Raw genomic sequence first — 15,024 nt, 5'->3', positions numbered from 1 at the left:
ATCACTCCCAATACACTTGAGGGCCTTACTATAGTTCACATTACAGGGGTTACAAAGGCCAAGGTCGTTGGTCCACTTCGAAATGAGGCACTTCCAACAAGCAGTGACTCTCTTCACTTCCTCCCCTCCACACTTGACACCAGTGGGGGGACGACTACAAGATTACCACACACAATCGGAACATATTGCGCCAGATCACTGGGTCCTGTCAATCAATCAATCAAGGAAGCTTTATTCGAATGTTTGAGCAAAAACAATCATAAAAGCACAATAAAAAGAAAACAAAAAGTCTTTACACTTGTTCATTAAAAACATATGAAAACATTGTGAATAAAATAGTATTAAACTTAAGGAGCTTTTGATAAGAATTAATCAAATATTGAACAATTGTTTCCTATAAAAGAGTTTTTTTCAAGAAAATAGTGACACTATAAATTCTGTACTCATTGTCAAGTAATTGCAAGGCCAATAAGGCAGGTCGGCATTGACGTAATCCAAACTGTTTAAAAATAGGTTTTAAATATGTGGTCCGTAATACAGAATAATATTTACAGAAAAGAATAACATGAATCGTGGTCTGTAATGAAATGTTATCACAAGGGCAAGGTGAAAGATTTTGAGACCATTCGTTCATTGTGGGAAATGTAACAAGGCGGTGAAAAGTTCCCATCCTAAAGCGGGTCAGCAAAAACCTTTCATAAGCGCTTTGAACAATAATTAAATAAGGTTGAATATTAAAAGTACTTAAAACCATCTGGTTATGCAAGACTGTTGGTTTTAGAATCTCTGTAGTCATTCTGGCAGACTCTTAACAGAAACAAACCCTCTTTTTTTTAGTTCTTTCCTTGATATAGTGCCGAGGGTACTAGGATTAGTAAAAAATTCTAGGTGGCCGAGGTCGTTTAAAAAGTTAAAAACATATTTGAACCATGGTATCCTCATTGCTCGCTCCAATTGCACAATGTCTGAGAGGAAGTCTCTATTCCAATTTGGCCTCTTCTTTAAGCCATAATCTGTGCCACAAGAGCACAGGTTCAATCTTGATTAGGTCAGAAATAAATGACAGGCCTAATTCAGCATGACAAACACTTGTGGCACAACTATTTGGTACAGATAAAATATATTTTTAAATAGAGTTTTCTACTCTTTGAATTGGTAAAGGATCAGCAAATCCCCAGACTCCGCTCCCATAAATTGCCACTGAAACACATTTAGCCTTGTAGATCTTTAAAAGTTCCACTGGTGGTCTTTTGCCCAGTTTTCTTGAGAAGGCAATTAGAGCAGAAGTGGTGCGTACAAGTGCCAATTTTTTTGCGGAGACTGCTTGTACCCATGTATCATTAGAGGCAAAAAGAATACCAAGGTACGAAAATTTTGTAGTGACCCCGATTTTTTTTGGGCCTCCAATAAACATATTCTTTTGTTTCTTAATGCCTTTACCACAACGCATAATAAAGGTTTTAGTTGTGTTCACCCTTAGGCCTAGCTGATTCATAAAATGGGAGAAGCTATTTAAGACTCGCTGAAGGCCAACTTGAGTACGGGACATCAGCACCGCGTCATCCGCGTACAAAAGCGCTGGAATCGGACGGTCCGCTACTGTAGGGAAGTCCTGATTGTCGTTCAGGAGCGCCTCCCCCAACCCGTTTATATACAGATTAAAAAGGAACGGAGCCAAGACACATCCCTGTCTGACTCCGCTCCTGATCGGGAAGGCTTCTGAGCATTCACCCCTTGTGCCATAACGCACAGAGGCCTTAGCGTCACAATAAAAACGTTTAAGAAAGTAAATAATGTTTAAATCGACTCCCATGACTTCTAAAATTGACCACAATTTAGCGTGGACCACAGTCAAAAGCGGCTGTGAGATCCACAAATGCTAAAAACAGGTGCCCATTCCTTGCCCTGGTATATTTCCCCACCAACAGAGAGAGATTTAAACCCTGCTCTACGGTCCCCAGGCCGGGCCGGAATCCATATTGCAAGTCTGACAGGATGGAGTTCTCCTCGGCCCAGTCCTGAAGACCCTCAAGTAGAACTCTACCTACTACTTTTGTTATGGCATCTAGCAGGGAAATTGGTCTGTAGCATCCTGGATCCTGTCTATTCCCCTTTTTTAAAAAAATTGGCACAATGGTTGAGAGTACCCAAGTAGATAAAAAAAATTGTGCTGCAACTTGCATTAAGTACTTGCACCAGCAGGGGTCCCCACATGGGAACGTTTGATTTAAATATATCAATGGGGACCCCGTCAGTACCCGGGGCCTTTCCTCCTTTGCGTGCGAGAAGGGCCCTCTCCACCTCCTCTAGGGTGAACCATAACTCCTTCTGTTGCAAAAAACTATTTTCCCCCAGTGTCTCCCGGGCATGCATATCGATCGTAAGCGCCGGGTCTTCGCCATTGTATGCTTGGGAAAAATGGTTAATCTACTGTTCCTCCGGGATCGCTAGCTCAAGCGACGGGCCGCCATCACCAACTAAACAAGCATTGGCATAGCCAATAGGTCTCGCCTTTGGGACCTTATAAGTGTTTAGCCATGCAACAGTTGCATGACTAAATACTTATAAGGTCCCAAAAGCGAGACCTATTGGCTATGCAAAGCGGCCGTGCGGCCGCGAAAGTTAAAGTGATCGCGATCGGGATCCCGATCAAACATCAAAGCGGCGTGAGGCCGCAAAAGTGAAATTAATTGCGGCAAAGCGCGGCGCGCGCGCCCGCACATGCACTGTAGCTCTAGGCTGGCCCGGTAGCACTTTTTGGAGCCCACTCAATAAGTCTCGCCAGACCAGCGCATGCGCTGGGTCAGGCGAGACCTAAAAAGGAGCCCTAACTGCCTTCCAGAATGCCTCACTGTCATTCATTACTGAGGCCAAATATAGGGCCTCCCAAGCCTCCTGCTTCATTTTTGACTTTCTGTCCCTTGGTGCTTGTTTGTAGACTCCTCTGGCCAACCTGGTGGCAATCAGGTTTCTAGGAGTTTTCTGTAGCTCCTTCTGTAGCTGGGAATGTGCTCGAGAACAGTTAGTATCAAACCAGCCCTGTAATGATCCGATGTTTTTTCTGCCTGATAAGGGAGTTACTTATTGCTGTAGATATGGCCATAAATTAGGCTAAAATCTGGTCAGGGGCAGCTTCTTCGCTCAAGGACAAATCTATATCAGATTTACATTTCTTTACCACGTTGCTGACCAGTTTTACCTGGTCTACCAGAGCCCAACGAATCGAGTAACCATTGTTGCTGCCAATTGCTAGATTTTCTAACAGCTGATCATTAAAATTGTGGGGTCTTGGTAGATTCCTTGCAGGTAATAAAATAGTCAAACAAAGAGGGAAGTGGTCACGAAGTGGATTATCAGAGACATGGAAAGAAAGAAGACTGTGTGTATGGGTACATGATATAAGAACATTATCAATTATAGAGCAATATCTTTTCCCATTAAAAGTGCAAGACAAAGGGGCCGGAGATGGACATAGCTCATGTACAAATACCAGGTTGTGGCTAAAAATGAGTTCATTGAATTGTTCCCCCAGGACATTATGGCTAAAATGTGACAAACAAACATCATCTTCTCTTGAGACTCCACACGACTTCTCTCCTGCATTCTGGCATAGGGTGCAATTAAAATCTCCTGCTAATATTAACATAATATCATTCGTCTTGCCACTACCCAATGAATTCAGGGATTTCGAGATGTTGGATATATCTGTCAGTTTGTCCTGACGGGATATTATTATAAAAGTTGGCCAGAACTATTGAACGTGTAGGGTCTATGTCTAATTTAATCAGTTGAAAGTAATCCTCGCTGGCGAGCATCCTGGCATTCTATCCATTTAGAGTGTTTGCGATATAAGTACATAAACCTCCCTTCGCCCAGCCACTATGGACACTGACTGCTGGAATGTGGTAGGTCCTAAACCCATTCACATGTATCGCTTCCTAAGCCCAAGTTTCCTGAAGTAACAAAATCTCGAACTGCATGACGAAGTCCCACCATTGTTGATTACTCAATTTAGAACTAATCCCAGCAATGTTCCATGAAACAATGTTACAATTTGAGGATTTTCCGCCCTGAATAGAATTTTCAGGATAAGTGGACGTGCTACTTAGTTCTTTTGGTGGGAATCTGGGTGTTGGGGAGATGTTATGATTACATGCAGAGTCGACCAGGGGTTCTTGTGCAAGGGTCGGTGATCCTAGTGCCTTAATATCTTTATTTAAAAGAAAATCATTGGTTGGAACTGTACTTATGGGAGAGATTTTTGAGGAGATATTTAAGGAAACCGCACACTCAGCCTGTGTCTCAGGAAGCAAATTAGTCAGTCCACTAGGCTTTACTATGTTGTCAACAGTGTGTATGGACATGAGGAAGTCATTGTCCCCCATTAGCGTTTGGGGATCATTCCCCTTTCCATGTATGAGTGGGGAACAAAGATTTCCAAGATCCAGTCAATCCGGATCTTCCAGAGGGTTAAAAACATCAAAGCGATTGTATGTTGGAACAGGATAACTAAATTGCCTTAAGCCTCTGCATTTATCACCTGCCAACATGGAAACGTGACGACGCAACAGGTTATTTGGCCGATAAAAATATCCCAGCGGTAATATATTAATGTCGTTAGGGTCAATAAATCCATTATTTCCCCTTTCCAGGATAGTGTGAACGGTTTGGGGTGACCTAAAAGTTAGAACAATGCAATCTCCGCTGAATGATTTAGGGGTAGGACCCACCCATCTGATTCTGCGGACCATTTTAAAGTCCGAAAAAAGAAGACTATTCAGGCCAGTCCTTTTGGTCAAAAAGTGTAAGGACTTATTCTTTAAAGCAGACCAGTGCTCAGAGTCAATGTGTGGACAGAAAGGTACATTTGCCAGGACCACTGTATATGGGGTAGCCTCCGGCGGTAGATTTAGATTTTGAGATGAATAGTGAGAAATATCCCGTCTTATTGGAGGAATGTTACCCCTCTCTACAGACCCAGTGTCATCCCGTGTCCCCAAGGTCTCATTCATAGTCACGGTTCCTTCATATGTGTTTGAGACAGTGGCACTAGAACTACCTCGAGGGTGACATTGTCCCTTCTGCTCTGAATTTTTATTGTGATTAGCATTGTTGCTGCTATCACTACTGTAGGTTTGTTTTAAAGTGAGAAAGGTTTGTGGTGGGTCAGAAGTAAAACTTACACCCCTACCAGGTGGAGGGCAATCTCTAGATGTAACATCATTTACGTGAGTGGATGGGTTTTTACTCCTCATCGATTCCTCCATCTTAGCCAATCTAGATTCGATACTAATTACCTTCGACATAATAGGTTCCAGGAGCGATGTCATCATAAGCTCAAGCTCCCCCCAAAAGTTCCCACCTGGGTCCTGTCAATAATAAAAGACAGATATTGTCTCAAACTCGCATATATCCTCCCAATATCCCGCCTTGAACACAAACTATGTCAACAGAACACGTCTCATTCTTACAAGAGGGTGTACAAGCTTTGCTTCAAAATGGGGCCATAGAGCCTGTTCCAACCCTACACCTGTAACAAGGGTTGTGTACTCACTGTACTTCTTCATTCCAAAGAAGATGGGATATTACGACAAATGCTAGACCTCGGCCTCTCAACAAATACATCCTATTGCAGCAATTCCACATGGTAACACTCTAGGAACTCATACTATTGTTACAGCAAGGAGACTTCATGACAGCCGTATATCTCAAAGGTACCTATTTTCACATACCAATACATCTAGCTCATCGGCTCTACCTTCATTTTCAAGTAAGTGGCAAACATTATCAATTCAGAGTTTTTGCCATTCCGGGTAACTGTTGCACAAAGGGTATTCACATAGTGCCTCGCAGAAGTAGCAGCTCATCTCAGAAGGGAGGGTACACACGTGTTGCCATACCTAGATGATTGGCTGATCAAGAGTGCAAACAAACAATGTTTGCAGGACACTCAAAGGGTTATCAACCTTCTACACAAGCTGAGCTTTACATTCAATACTGAAAAATCCCACCTACAGCCCTTACAAGTGCAGCCATTTCTCTGTGCAACCCTAAACTCTACCACAGCTAAGCATATCCCAGTCCTAAAGTTCCTACTTGTTTTGCCTCTTTTTCAACCAAATTATCATGTTATGGAATTTGTAAAGCGCTTGGTTACTCCAGAACGGACTATCCCTGCGCTAGGAGTTAGCAGGCAAAACAGTAATGAGCCTTATAGGCATGATGGCCTTATGTATCTCCATAGTGCCACATGCACGACTGCACATGCGCCCTCTATAGCAGTGCCTTCAGTCTCCATGGTTCTAATCAGAAGGTCATATACAAGATCTAGTGTCGATAGGGCCAGCGACAAATCGCTTTTTGCAGTGGTGGGACAGTAACAATATTTTGCAGTGTCGGCTCTTCAAAGCCCCTATCCCACACGTCACCATTACAACAGACACCTACTTACAAGGATGAGTGGCACATATTCTGCATCTCACAGTATGCAGCCAATGGTCTCCAGTGCAGAAATCTCTACACATCAATCACCTAGAGCTTCTAGCAATTCAGTTAGCTGTCAAAGCTTTTCAACAACATCTTTGCCACAAAGTAGTTTTAGTTCGTACAGACAACATGACTGTCATGTACTGCATTAAAAAACAGAGGCAAACATTCCATACAGCTCTCCCACAATGCAGAGAGCACATGGTGCTGGGCTGTACACCACAACATTCACCTCCTAGCAGAATACCTATTAGGTGTGGACAATGACTTCGCAGATATGCTCAGCAGAATGCAGCAGCAAGTACACTTGTGTGAAATCAATACAACACTACTCCACTCATACCTCCAATAGTAGGGAACCCCGGATATAGAGCTGCCACACACCAGAATGCAAAACGCCAATGTTTCGCCTCCAGGTTTCTTCACCCGCAATCCAAAGGCAATGCCCTATGGATTAACTGGCCCGGGATATTTGCCTATGCTTATCCTCCTGTCCCACTTATTGCTTACATGGTTCAGAAGCTCACTCAAACATCCCTCACACTAATTCTAATCTCCTCAACATGGGCTCGACAAGCATGGTTCACAACCCTAGCACAACTATCAGTTGTACCACGTGCAAAACTGCCAATCTGGCCACATCTTCTAACTCTGGAGCAAGGGATGGTCCTGCACCCCAACACCAAAAAGTTAAATCCAAAGATTTGGCTCCTACAGTCCTAGAATTTGGGTACCTCAATCTTCCACAAGAATGTATGACCATTCGGAAACCAGCTCGCAAACCAACAAAATGAGCGTGTGATGCAGCAAAGTGGAAACTGTTTGTCCATTACTGTCCCACAAAACTAACTACTTTCACCTTCAGTACAGGACCTTATCTGTTACCTGCTACATTTGCAACAAGCAGGACATGCATATACTTCTATTAGAGAACATATTGCAGCACTTGCTGCCTACATGCAAAATAGACAACACATATCTTTGATCAAAATTCCCGTTATTAAAACCTTTATGAAAGGACTAAAGAGTCAATCCTCCCTCCATTCCAACTGCACCCGCATTGAATCTAAATAATGTTCTCACTAGGCTTATGGTTATCCTTTTGAACCACTACATTCATCTGATCTACAGTTCCTCACATGGAAGGTAGCTTTTTAAGTGGCTATTACATCTAAAGGACAGGTAAGTGAACATCAAGTGCTCACCCTTGAAGAAACTTTTTTTTCCAAAGCTCTCCAGATAAACTAGTACTAAGAACAAATCCCAAATTTCTACCAAAAGTATTTTCTTATTTTCATATTAACCAAACCATTGAGCTTCCTGTGTTGTTTCCAAAACAAGACTCCGTGGCTGAAAGAGCACTAAACACCCTTGATGTTAAAAGAGCAGTAATGTATTACATCGGAAGACCAAAACCTTTTTGAAAAACTCAACTATTGGTAGAATTCTTAAACCCATAGAAAGGCTCACCCATATCTAAAGCAGGGATCAGCAGGTGGATAGTAAAATGCATTCAAACGTACTACCAAAAAGGTAATCAATTGCTACCTGCAGCTGCAAAAGCTTACACCACATGTAAAAAAAGGAGCCTTTAAGGCTTTCCTATGAAATATTCCAATAACTGATCTCTGTACAGCAGCTACATGGATTAGCCCACACACATTCACAAAACACTATTGTGTTGATGCATTAGCCAACCAACAAGCTAGAGTGGGTCAAGCAATAGTACAAATAATTTTCAAGCATCTACATCAGCCATTACCTAGTCACCAATTTTGGGAAGCACTGCTTTACATTGGATGCTCAGCATATGTATCTACAGCCAACACATGCTACGAATGTAATGTGTTACTTAACCTGTAGGCATCTATTCGTAGTGTGTAGTGCTGTGGATTCATATGCATCCATCCTCCTCCCTGGCATTGAATGGTTCACGTGCATGCTTGTCATAAATATTAATTCTCGTACAACTATTTCTTTGCATGTTCATCTTTACTGTCTCTCAACTCTCAACCAAGCTCATCCAACGAGACAAAAACGAATCTAACAATGGAGCAGATGACTCGCACAATACAGACTATTGGAGGAATCGTCTATATATACACCTTAGTGACTCTAAAAGACTTATTCAAAGAAAAACAAGTTGCAAACGCCTAAGCCCAACGCTAGATGGCAGGAGTATGCTAAGCATTGGAATCTACGGCACTACACGCTACGAATAGTTGCTTACAGAGTAAGTAACCTATTCATTGCATAATGTATCATTGTTATTCTGTTCCAAGATGCCCAACACTTTGCTTCTAAAACAGGATGCCATGTTGGAATTTTAAAACGCTCTTCCTCAATGCGCAGTAGCAATGAAATACGGTTGCCTGCTCCTTGGTTAATTTTAATATTTTATTGCAAGTTTATGTCCACCATCTTTTAATATTTTTTTATTGCTATCTTTTACATTTGGTTTTCCCAGACTTGTTAAGATTGTGGGTGTGATTTGAATGAGTCAGAGGAATGACTGGATATAGTAGTATACGGATGAGTGATCTATTGCATAGATGATAACTTATCATATGATTTAACTCGCCTGTGACAGCAGGCACACTTTCACTTATATAAGCCACACCTATTGGCATTGCCAAAGGTTGTGTACTACAGCTTAGCCGAGAGTCTTTCTCGAGAGCTCAAACAAATCGCTACAGTCCTGCATGGCCCTGTCAATGTTATTGTAGAACAGAATAGACCAGACTCCAACAGCTGTTTAACAGCAGCATGCCAATTTCAGTAGGTCTGACTTAACAATTCGGTGTGTATTCAGTCGATGATCAGTTTAGCCACACAAGCCATACATGAATTCTGTCACTCATCCCTGCAGTCATTAATCCATTCATCCTCCTGCTGACTCATTATTGCATTCTTCCACTTACCAATTTCCAGTAAAACCGACACAATCTCATCAAAAATTTGGAAAATAACTAAGAGAATAAAAGTAGAAAAATAAACCATGTTGCCATTTAAATTTGGCAGGGTTAGATTTGCAGTAAAGAAAAATGAAATTAAAGCAGCGGGTGGTTGTCTTGCAATGTAATTCTACATGGTATATTGCTATTTTAAAGTAAAGAAATTGCTGCCTCGTTAGGGAGCAACATTGGCGTATTTGAAGTTGAAACAATACATAGTATACATGAGACCATCCCAAGATGGCTGCTCAGTAAACCTTAAACTAGACAGCCATATTCAAATGTTAAAGTTTATAAGGTATCACTGTTGTACTGATCCAAGGTGGCCAACATAAGGCTTCTAAACACAGTGGCGATCTTGAAACAGTAAAATTATGATATACTGTGAACTATACCATTCCAAAGGGGCTGACAAGTTTTGAAATAGTGACTGCCCAAGATGCAGCACACTGCATATGAAATTAGGGGGAAGCGAACAACATGGAAGGACTGTCTGGGAGCAGGAGGATGCTCTAAAACATGCTGGAACACACTCATTTTAGGGTAAATGCGCACATTTCATCTAGCAAAATGCCTGTGGCAGAAAAGGGATAACTCATTGCCCCATGCAGTGTGTTATCACAGGATGAGTAGTATGTAAACACACTTGGACAGATGGAGGTATGACCCTAATGCCCTCTGTATATTTATTTAAAAGGGAGAAGCAGACACCTACATCTGCTTGGCCCTCCTAAGATGATCTAGCAAGGATTATGACAGTGCTAATCTTCTACCCTTGGAGTTTGTTAGAGGAAGTTACCAGCACCATGATCCTTGCTTACTACCATGGACAGTAACCAGCAAAGTACTGCCTGCCGCCAAGCCCGCCAACACCATTAACTGCATTCTTCTCAACGTACGATCCCTTCACCGGCACGCCATAGAGATATGGGACTTGCTCGACACTCTCGCTCCTGACGTCACCTTCTTCACGGAGACCTGGACTAACGCAAGCTCCGGACCAGACATAGCCACGGCTATACCAGACGGCTACAAGCTCAAGAGAATTGACCGCACTAATCGCCCGGGGGGAGGCCTTGCCATCGCTCACAAAACCTCCCTCCAACTCTCCACCTCCAGCCCAAGCAGCGCTCTTCCCAGCATAGAACACCTCCACTTCCAGATCCACACCAACCCCAGGACAACGCTACGGGGCACACTCATCTACAGACCACCAGGATCTCGCGCCCAACCCACTACCACCATCACAGAACTCGCCGCATCCCACGCCATCACCTGCATGGACTACATTCTGCTAGGAGATCTAAATTTCCACCTCAAGAACCGCCAGGACCCCGATTCCAATGCGCTACTTGAGAATCTCGCCAACCTGGGACTCAATCAACTGGTAAACACTCCCACCCACATTGCAGGACACACTCTGGACCCCATCTTCACGAAAGGGTCGAACATCCGGTTCACCTACACCACCCGGCACCCCTGGACAGACCACCACTGCATCCATTTCACTTTCACTTCCAGGACCGCACCCAAACAAGCCCTGCGCCCACCTCGACGGAACTGGAGTAAGACCACCGAAGACCTTCTTAACACCACCCTCCTCAACGACCCCCCTCTCAGCCACCACCGCCAAGGAACTCCACCGGTGGATCACCAGCTGTGCCGATAAACTGGCTCCTCTCCGGCAGACAACCACCAAACGCCCTCCTAAGGCTGCCTGGTTCACCACCGAACTCCTAGAGGCCAGACGCGCGTACAGGCGCCTCGAGAAAACGTGGAGGAACCAGAAGACCACTGAGGCCCACATCGACCACAAGATCGCCATGAAGAACTACCACCAGCTGATAAGGGACACCAAATGGCCCTTCATCAGGGAAAAAATCAACACCAACTCAGCCAACACAAGGCAACTCTTCAACATCATCAATCATTTCACCAAACCCTCATGCGAAGCCACTGACATCACACCATCCCAAGATCTCTGCAACAAGCTCAGCGCCTTCTTCCACCAGAAGATCATGACCCTTTACGACAACTTCAACGAGCCAACGAATGCCTTCACCCCTACGACCACTACCACCTCCAAACCAACCATCACCACCTGGAACCCCGCATCCATCGAAACTTATTGCCAACACCATGAAGAAAACTCATGTAGGAGCCCCCACGGACCCCTGCCCCCCGCACATCTTCCATAGAGCCTCCACGGCCATCGCTCCCGAGCTAGCCCGCACCATCAACTCCTCCCTGGACTCCGGCTCCTGACCCATGGACTGGAAATGCGCGGAGGTGAAGCTCCTCCTCAAAAAACCATTGGCCGACCCGACTGACCTCAAGAACTACTTACCCATCTCCCTTCTCCCCTTCGCTGTAAAAGTCACAGAAAGTCTCGAACGCCCAGCTGACAACCTTCATCGAAGATAACTACATCCTTGACCCCTCCCAATCCGTTTTCCGCAACAACCACAGCACCAAGACAGCCCTGATCGCCGCCACCGACGACATCCGTATGTTGCTCGACCAGGGCCACTCCGCAGCCCTCATCCTCCTGGACCTCTCTGCAGCTTTTGACACCGTCTCACACCGCACACTAACCACCAGGCTCCACAACGTGGAAATTCAGGGAGACACCCTCAACTGGATCCGATCCTTCCTCTCCGATAGAACACAGAGGGTCAAGCTCCCCTCCTTCCTCTCCAAACCTACAGATATCATCTGCGGAGTTCCCCAATGATCTTCTCTGAGACCGACTCTCTCCAACAATCTACATTGCCCCCATCGCCGCAATTGTCAGGCAGCACGGGCTCAGCATTGTGTCCTACGCTGACGACACCCAGCTCATCCTCTCCCTCACCAGTAACCCAGAAGACACTAGACTCCGCTTCCAGGAAGTAATGAAAAGCGTGGCCACCTGGATGAAGGACAGCTGCCTCAAACTCAACTCCGAAAAGACCGAGGTTTTCCTCTTCGGAACCCGCCCCTCCGCCTGGAGAGACTCCTGGTGGCCTCCCGCCCTGGGACCCCCACCCACCCCCACGGGCCACGCTCGGAACCTTGGCATAATCCTCGACTCCTCCCTCTCCATGAACCGCCAAATCAACGCCATCTCCTCCACCAGTTTCAACTGCCTTCGGATCCTACGTAAGACCTTCAAGTGGATCCCCCCCGACTGCAGAAAGACAGTCACCTACACACTCATCACCAGCAGGCTCGACTACGGCAACGCCCTCTACGCCGGAATCAACAAATCCCTACTACGCAAACTCCAAACCATCCAAAACGCGGCCGCCAGGCTCATCCTAGGGACACCGCGCCAAGAACACATGACTCCACACCTGCGAGAACTCCACTGGCTCCCCGTCGAGAAGAGGGTCACCCACAAACTACTCACGCACACCTACAAATCCCTCAACATCGGACCCAAATACCTCAACAACTGAATGAGCTTCCACGCACCCAAGCTGAACCTCCGTTCAGCCGACCTTGTGCTAGCAGAGGTCCCATGCATCAACCGGAGCAGAGCTGGAGGTAGAGCTTTCTCGTACACCGCAGCCACAGTTTGGAACACCCTCCCAGTAGAAATAAGACGCTCGCCAACCCTGCACACCTTCAAATGGGCTCTCAAGACCTGGCTTTTCGAGTGACCGGAGCAGCCCTACCTTTCCCTCCCCCAGCGCCTTGAGACCCTTACGGGTGAGTAGCGCGCTTTACCAACCCCTGATTGATTGATTACTACTGTCCTCTGTGAGATTCCATGTAGCAACATAACCATTCAATCAGTGTAATAACAATCCACTCTCAAAGGTCTATTGGCTTTACCATATGAATTTCACAATATGTAAGTAAGACCCACTGACTGTTGGTCAGACCTATGGCATCTGTGGTAACTTTTCCAAATCGACCAATCAGACCTATCCCCTTTATCATTTACTCACCACCATAAACAACTCTGGCCTACTAGATTGAGCATAAGGCTTATTACAAAGTTACGATCAATTAAACAGTTCTAAGATTAGAAATATTTACAAAACTAGAGTTGACAAAACTATATTCACCCCCGCATTAGAGGTCCTAACAATGATTCTCCCAGCGCAAATGTTCTACCCTCCGAGTTTTGTCAGCGAGGTGACTAACCGCAAACCCCTGGCTTATGAATTAAATCTGTGAGATTCCATGAAACAAAATACTAGTCTACAGCCTTCAACAGAGTGTAATAACAATCCACTTTAGACACCCATTGGCCTTTATGAATGCATGTATCAATAAAGAGGTCTGGCCTACTCCCTTTGTTGTAACGTTTCAGAATAACAGATCAGATCTATGGCTGTCATCTGACGTGACGTTTCTTAATGGATCTATCAGTCCTACTGCCTTTTCCATTGGCGTTATCATAAAAACTCAGGCCTACAGTATTGCAGACAAGATTTTCCACAAAGCAGCCATCAGTATACAGTCATGAAATACAAATATTTGAAAAACTACATTTGGCAAAACAATATACAAAACCTCCTAAAACTGCATCACAGGGATTCTCAAATCCGTCCCTGGGTTTGGCACAGACGGTAACCAGCATCAATTGTATTGCCTACCTTTGAGAGTCCATGAAACTAGATACAAGTTCACAGTCAACTCAGTTTAATGTCAATCCACCCTTGTAGTCCTAGTGGTTTTAACATATGCTTTTCACAATAAATATGTCTGGCCTCTTGTCTTTGTCATAAATTTTCATAATAAAAAGATTGGTCTTCGGGCATATCCCATACCTGTGTGATACCCTTGCTTGTAACAAAATATTTGTCTGCAGCCTTTAATACATTGCAATGGCGATGCACCTATAAAGGCCAGATGGCAGTAACAAACGCTTTTCATAATAAATAGTCAGCATTGTGGTCTTTTTTGTAACATTAGATCATGCTGTAACTATAGCAAGTGACATACATTTTCCTAAACAGATCAATCGGGCCTACAGCCTTTATCATGAGCTTATCACTCTAACCACCCCAGGCCTACTGAGATCTGCACGAGCAGTCCCACGAGGCAACCCTTAGGCATACAGTCAGAAAAAAAATATACAGAAAACTGCAGGTGATAAATCAATATTCATTCCCTCCTAAAAGGGCTAACAAACATCAAAATGCAAACCCTGTACCTGCTGGTCAATCAGAAGAGGAATCAAGAGGAGCAAACCCTTGCCTACTACAGAATCTGTGAGAATCCTTGTAATGCATTACCCGACTACAGGCTTCTGCAGTGTAATAATAATCCGTGTGTAGTCCTGTCGGTTTTAACATACAATATTCAGTGTCTAGCTAACTGAATTTGTTGTAAATGATCATAATAAAAAGATTAAATCGATGACCTCTGACGCAACATTTAACAAAGAACCACACAGGCCTGAAGCTTTTGTCATTGGCTTGTCACAATAACCAACTAAGGCCTACTGAATTCAGCGTGAGCGTTCCTACAAAGCAACTATCGTTATCTGGTCATAGAATTACAAATAAGCAAAAGATTACAGCTGACAAAATAAAATACAGTCGTCTTAAGATGTCATAACAAGGATTCTCAAAGTGAAGGGTTGATC

The 15,024-nt window shown here is 44.3% G+C and overlaps 1 protein-coding gene across 1 annotated transcript in view; it reads left to right on the top strand.

Moving 5' to 3' along the window:
* Positions 1 to 15,024, top strand: part of MFSD11 (major facilitator superfamily domain containing 11) — a 204,952-nt gene that overhangs the window by 106,415 nt on the left and 83,513 nt on the right. The window lies entirely within an intron of this gene.

Source organism: Triturus cristatus, chromosome 7 (genome assembly GCF_964204655.1).
Source record: "Triturus cristatus chromosome 7, aTriCri1.1, whole genome shotgun sequence".
NCBI classification, from domain to species: Eukaryota; Metazoa; Chordata; class Amphibia; order Caudata; family Salamandridae; genus Triturus; species Triturus cristatus.
Note: the sequence above shows the minus strand (reverse complement) of the source record. Positions and strands in the feature narration are given on the sequence as shown.